This window comes from Ochotona princeps, chromosome 29 (assembly GCF_030435755.1).
Source record: "Ochotona princeps isolate mOchPri1 chromosome 29, mOchPri1.hap1, whole genome shotgun sequence".
Lineage (NCBI taxonomy): Eukaryota > Metazoa > Chordata > Mammalia > Lagomorpha > Ochotonidae > Ochotona > Ochotona princeps.
In genome coordinates, this window is record NC_080860.1 from 8817191 (window position 1) to 8822499 (window position 5309).

General features: G+C 48.6%; 1 pseudogene; it reads right to left on the bottom strand.

The window, feature by feature from the left end:
- Window positions 1-482, bottom strand: LOC101526280 (thioredoxin-like; annotated as a pseudogene).
- Window positions 483-5309: the final 4827 nt, after the last annotated feature.

Here is a 5309-nt window from a genome sequence, read left to right on the forward strand (position 1 = left end):
TTTTTTTTTTAAGTGTAGAATTGATATTTTGCTGTTCTTTATAATCAGATGGCAGTTGCGTATATAGTTTCCTATCTCCTACTTTTTTGTAAATAATAAAAAAAAATACAGGTCTTCAGCAGCTGAAGACTGGTCATGTTTTCAGAAAACAGTATTAGAGTCGTTCATTAATGGTGGCTTCAAGTTTTTCCTTATTTGCTCCAGAAAATTCACCCACCTTCTGGCCCTTCTTAAAAAAACTGGAAGGTTGGCATGCACTTGACTTCACAGTCTGCAGCGATATCCTGGCAGTCGTCCACACCTACTTCAATAAACAGCACGTTGGAATATTTTTCAGAGAGGGAATGAAAGAATGGCTTGATCATCTTGCAGGGTCCACACTATGTGACTGAGAAAGTCAACCACAACTAGCTTATCTCCTGCAGAGTCCAACACTTCCTGAAAAGCAGACTTGCTTGTGATCTGCTTCACCATTTTGGCTGTTGAGGGGTGCCCTAAGGAGCGACCGTAGGAACAGATGGAAACAGATGCAACACACTGAAACCAGCCGTTGGTGTCATCTTTTTAAAAGTTGATTTAGTTTCACCTATTTTAAAGGCAGAGTGGCAGAGAGAAAGTGAGAGAGAGAGAGAGAGAGAGAGAGAGAGAGAGAGAGAGAGAGAGAGAGAGATTGATTCTACCTACTGGTTTACTTCCCATGCCTGCAACAGTCAGGATTGGGCCAGGCAAAATTAGGAGCCCAGAACTCCATCAAGGACTCCTACATGGGTGGCAGGGACCCAGGAACTTGGGCAGTAACTACTGCCTTGCAGGCGGCATAAGCAGGAAGTTGAGCCAGAAGCAGCCGAGCTGGGACTCACACTGAGATGTAAGGTGCATGTGTGGTGTGTGCCGAGGGATGGCTTAACCTGCTGTGCCCAACACCTGCCCCTCAGCCTGACTTTTTGAAAGCCTTAATGAGGGGACCCACTTTCTCCTCTCCAGCCTGACAACCCGGCACTCCATGAAACTTCTAGACTCTGACATCTGATTGATTCAAACGGACACTTGGGCATCCCATCCGTGGCGACTCTCTAATTGTGTGGAAGAGGAGAGAAGGCCCAGTCTCCGTGTGGTTTCACGGCTCTGGAGTCACTTGAGACTTGGTTTCTTCCTAGCTGTGTGAGCTGAGTCAGTTCACTGCCTTTCCTGAGCCACAGCTTCCTCCCCCTGCACCACCACCCCAGGACAATGCTGGCCCCTACTTCCTAGGATTATGCTGTGGAGGTGAGATGACACCTGGCATGCCTTAGCATAGTCTCTGGCATGTCTCCAAGGGTCCACCTACAAAACCCTTCTGCTGGGCATGCAAGTTTGTCTGGAGTTCTTGATTCTGCTTTGCATTCAAAACTCCTTGCAGGGTGGGGATTGTGCCTGAATCTCTCTGGATATTCTCCAATAGGCTTCTTGATTTGCTAGCACATCCCAGGCACTCGATTCAATTCAATCCTCAGGATGAATCAGGGCAGTTTTTTTTTTTTTTTTTTTAGCTCAGTGGTTCTCAAAGTAGGGTCCCCAAACCAGCAGCACGGGCAGCAACTGGGCTGTTTTTTGGAAAGGCACATTTTTGGCAGCCAGAATTGTGGTGCAACAGAGTGAGTTGCTGTCTGTGAGGTCCGTATCTCGTATGAGTCCTGGCTCCTCTACTTCTGACCCAGGTCCCTGTTAATGTGTCTGGGAGAGCAACAGAAGATGCTTGGGTCCCCAATACCCTGTGAAAGGAGTTCAAGGCTCCTGGTTTCAACTTAACCAACCCTGGCCACTGTGGCCCTTTGAGGAGTGAACCACCTCTCTGTGTATTACTCCAGCCCCCTTTCTCTGTAACTCTTTCAATTAAACAAGTAACTTTTTTAAAAAATAAAGAAATGCACCTGTTATAACTCTTCCCTAGACTCCGGTGGGGCCTGGCAATCTGGATTTGAAGAGCTGCCCATGGCTCGGATGTATTTGTCAGCCAAGAGATCACTGTGTGCATAAGCTCATAGATAAGACAGGCTGAAGGCTAGCTATGGAGGAATCAAGAGGGCACAAGACCCCTCCTTACAGCTACCAGTTTTCCTCCAATGAGCTGATAGAGTGCTTAGGACTGCCAAACACATAGCTGGAAAACCACTGCCTGGCAAATTTTCACTCTTTTACTCATGTACTCACTTACCCAGTCAGCCAGCCACCACCCATCCAACTTCCATCCATCCACCCACCCACCTGTTCATTTATCCATCATCCATCCATTCATCCACCTGTTGATCTATTCACCAACCCATTCATCTAGCCATCATCCATCCATCCATCCACCACCCATTCATTTGTCCATCATCCATCTGTCCCTGTTTGTTAGCAGACCACTTTTTTCTTGCATTTCGACATGCCTTTCCTGTAGAGGCAAGGATCTCCAAAATCAGAAACTGAGTATCAGCAGGATGCCCCAAGCAGGAAATTTCACACTTGAACTCATGAGACAGGTCACCAAGTTCAGGTCACCAAGTACATGAAATGTATTGCTTAAAATCACTCCCAAGCTGCGCATACATGAAACATATATGATTTCATGTGTATAGTCAGGACCCATCCCCAACATATCTTATTACTCGTATATGCAAATAATCCCAACTTTTAAAAAAAATCTGGAATCCACAACACTTCTGGTCCCCCAAACCCCAGGAAGGAGACACACAACCCATTAGCCATACTCTAGCAGCATGAACACGTGAGGCCTCCCACTCTTGATCAATAGCAGGGTCAGGAACCGAACCCAGAAACATCTGCATCGGCTCTAGGATCTGTGCACTTAATCACTGCATGTTAGCTATGGATGCTGAGGAGGGAATGGCTCTAGGTGAGCCGCTTGGGGTCCAGGGAGACAAGATAGCAACCTACAGGTAAGCCTCCTCTGCATCACTTCATCGCCATGGCTACCACTTCCTGAGTCCTTGCTGTGGACCACACTCATCTACCTGATACTTTGTAGCCACCCTGGGAGCTGGGGAGCTGTTGGTTTACTTGGGGGAAGAGACCAGGACCCAGAGAGGTAGAGTTCTTTGATGGAGGACATAGTGAGGTTCTGACAGCAGCAGGATTCAAACTCAGGTCTGTTGTACTGCAAAGCTCATGAACCCAGGAGGAAGGCTGGTTGCCTGAAGCCCTGGAGGGTGGGGGTAATCTGGAGGCAAAGGGTTTCTTTGACCAGATATTGGGGTAAAGTCTGACCCACACCTGGACCCACAAATGCAAGCAATTGGCTAGAGAGGATGAGTGAGAGAAGTGCCCAGAGTACCCACATTCCAATGATACCCCATATTCAGCAGAATGAAAAAAGAGGAGGGTAGCTGCTGACACCAGATAAGACTTGGCCCAACTCCAGCCCCTTCCTTTGGCTCACTCTGTGACTGTGGGTGAGTTAACTAAAAAAAAAAAATTACAATAGTGAACAATTACCACGTACCTGATAGGTAGGACCTGTGCCATTCATTCATTCACTCAACATACTATGGCACCTTCTGGTGGGCACCTGCTATTCTAGCCCAGGCTGACCTGACTCCAGCTGTCAGCATCTCAGTGAAGAAATGTTGGGCAACTGACATCTCAGGGTTAGGGTAGACGGCTGCCTGGCCCTGGAAGCAGACTGACTCCTAGGTGTGGGTTCTGTGCTGACTTCTGGGGCTCCTGTAGGAATAGGGCCTGGTGGCTCACAGTGGACACGCCCCACCCTGAGAACACACTCCTCACTGGCTGCTTCCTTCTCTGTCTCCCTCTCTCTCCAGCCCACGGTTCCTGGGACCCCTGCTCAAAGTCTTGTCCTCCAATCCTTGTCTGCTTAGGGTCCCCTGTTAAAACAAAGCTGAGGCGCTTGTTTTAGCTCCTACTCTGCCTCAGAGGACTCCATCCATCCTGTGTCCTTGGTAAATGGGATAGACATGACCCCTAGTGTTAGGCCACATCCTAGGAAACATGCAGTAAACCTGGAACCTCAAGGCCTGGCCTAAACACAATCTCTTCCTTTGGGCTAGCTGTGTGACTTGGGGGAAGTTAACTAACTTCTCTGATCCCCAATGTCTTCTGACCCTCTAAAAGCTGGAGTTGATGCAGGCTTTCCTTCTGCCCATTTTCTCTCCTAAAGGAAAACGCTGAGCTCTCCCTCCCACAAGGCACGTGATCCCTTCAGAACTGCCCTTACGTTTCCTGTCTTGTCTTGACCATCCAAACAAGGAGCAGGTTCGGACCAGAATTGGTTTTTCTCATTCACATATTTTTTTTCCTCTTCCAAGTGACCCTTGACCCTGAGATGAGGGTTAGCATACAAGGACTTTTGTGTCTGACACACATGCATGGAACACCCCTTGCATGTTCTGGCCCCTAGGGAAAACACCAGCGAACAGAGAGACTCAGCCTCAGGCCACATGGAGCTGGTGCCTAGTGTACAGGCAGAGCACATACACACAGACATAGCTGGCAGAGGAATCCAGAAGTTAGCACATTATATAATGTCAAATTGTCATGACAACGACCACACACACAGCAGGGCGAGCGGGGCAGAGAGGGTACTGGGCTGGGCTAATTTTAGATAATGTGTCAGGAAAGGTTTCTTGGAAGAAGAACATCCAGTTGGTGCTCAATAAAGAAATTCTAAGTGCACAGACCCTGGAGCACTTCAAGGGCATCTCAAGCTGCAGCCCCCAAGACCCTTCCATAAACTCTGAGCTGTATTTAACCAACTGTCCTACATATGGAGTGCTACAAGTTCTGACAGCACGCCTTCCCATTTTTCTTTGTGGTCACTCTCCAGGCTGAGCTGCCAACTTCCTGGCCTGGACCACTACTCTCCCAGCCCCAAGGCATCCCTACCCAACCCTGGGAGGTCTTTCCAAGGCACGGATCTGACCACGCTGCCTCCCAAGCTTGAAGCACTCCGACATCTCCAGTGCCCGCTGCAGGAAGCCCTTGCTCTATAGCATTCCATTCCTCACTTCTTCCTCCAAGCCCCACGTGTTGATTGAGTACCCCTGGGGCAGTCAATCCTGATGAGACTCGATGAGGCATATGCTGCTCCACCAACTGTGTTTTATGATCATGTCGGTAGGAGTGGAATCTAATGGGGATAGCCATTTGTTGTGAACCTAGCACTCCTACGCCCTCTTTATGCAACGAGGCTTCAGTTTTCTTTGGGGAGATCTCCTTCCCCTTCTCATGAAGTCTTGGGGCTGTGTATCCTGCTATTAAGGCTCAAGTGTCCAGTCTTGAACTCTTAGAGCTGCCACTGGATTCCCTCCAGT